Raw genomic sequence first — 286 nt, forward strand, 5'->3', positions numbered from 1 at the left:
TACGTAAGATGATGATGATTCATGGGAAAAATAATTATTGTGATAACAATAGTATTGAGGATAATGGAAAATCAACGGAAAGATTTAAAAAAGGTATAACAAAAATACTAATATTGCAAATAAAAACAACGATAATAACGAAAAAGCAAAGAGGGAGAGAGCCTTTCCATTATTGACGGGGAGGGGGGAGGGGTAATGCATTGGGGGGGGGGGAAGAGGGCACGAGATTGAAAATTTGAATCGAAAATGAATTATTTTAGGTTATACATTCCATATTCATGAAAAC

The sequence above is a fragment of the Penaeus monodon genome, chromosome 30, assembly GCF_015228065.2.
Source record: "Penaeus monodon isolate SGIC_2016 chromosome 30, NSTDA_Pmon_1, whole genome shotgun sequence".
NCBI lineage: Eukaryota > Metazoa > Arthropoda > Malacostraca > Decapoda > Penaeidae > Penaeus > Penaeus monodon.